The following is a 1,418-nucleotide window of genomic DNA, read 5'->3' on the forward strand; positions in this document are numbered from 1 at the left end:
TTGATTATGCTACTTATCTGTTATGATGGAATATTGAAGAAGTGTCGACGAATAAGGTAAGAAATAATGAGTAGAGGTTAGGGACTCTGGTTTGTGAAAAAGGTTGTTGGAAAACAAGAATCGTACTTTAAGAGTTATGAAATGTATGTAAATGCGTGAAGGTATTACAATGCCAATGAAAATTTTTTGGACACTATTATAGTTAAAGGATTTTGTTTCTACAGATTTGTAACGCAAATTCTTGACCTGTGAAAATATTTTTATATCAGACTGTCACTGTAGCGGAAACTGCTGTCGTAAATTTTTCAGTAAGAAAGGTAAGTGACCACCTGCACGTAATGCGTCGTGGGCACCCAGCTGCGCGACAACCACCTGACAAAAGAAAGCCATTAGTGTGTGCCTGTCAGAGGCACAGGTGGAAAAAAAAGAGGCCATTATCCTCGCTATTGACATTCCTTTTTAGAAAGCATCGTAAATACGACACCATCAAACTTGAAAACATGATTACACTGTAGAGTTCTTAATTTATGATATTTACTGAAATGAAATGCTGAGAAACATTTTATATCTATTGTCTTTCTAGCTGAGAGATTGCTCATTTTGTTTAATATCCAGTTTCTGTCTGCACTGCAGCATTGGTTAAAATAAAATTTAATAGATGTACTAATATCACTATTTTCTGTCTACAGACCCAGTAAAGAATCATTTTATGATGTACTTTCTTGGAAAAGAGAGCACAAATAGACATTTCCCTTCACAGGAATTGCAAAAATAATTTTTTTACGATTTGGTAACTTATCTGCTAGCGTATGTTCTCGTGATGCATCACTCTAGTGTTGAGATGTGACATAGATATTAAACATTTTTACTGTAATATTTTTTCTGCTTCAGCTTTGTCATGTTTAGATATAAATTATTACATTTATTGGTGCTCGCTATGCTTACTTGCATTTTTTTCATTGTTGTTTGTATTAATTATTTTGTGTTGCTGCATTGCCTCGTCCCTTAGTTTAGCATCTGAGCTCAGTAGCTTTAAGTTAGCTTAAGAGGGGGTAGTCTATATAAGAGAATGAGTTGCGATGAATTTGAAGAAATGCACTGAAAGGTTATATGAGAAAAGTACAGAAAGCAGGTATAGATAGGACTTTTTGGAAATAATGAAGAACGAAGGGAGATCTCCAATAAGTAAAGAAAGTTTTGTTTGCAAGATACTGCAGTAAAACAAACCCTGTCCTTTCCCTTTCTATTATTCCGCTATGTGCTTGTGTACTCTTGTATATTTGTGTTCTTCTTGTCTTTATGTGTTTAGCTAATAATATTTACGTTGTAGAATTTTTCTGATGTTTAGACATTATTTATTCTCCTTTCTTTTAATGCTAATGTGTGAAGTCTATGATTCAATAATTATTCTGATCTTT

This window comes from Schistocerca gregaria, chromosome 2 (genome assembly GCF_023897955.1).
Source record: "Schistocerca gregaria isolate iqSchGreg1 chromosome 2, iqSchGreg1.2, whole genome shotgun sequence".
Lineage (NCBI taxonomy): Eukaryota > Metazoa > Arthropoda > Insecta > Orthoptera > Acrididae > Schistocerca > Schistocerca gregaria.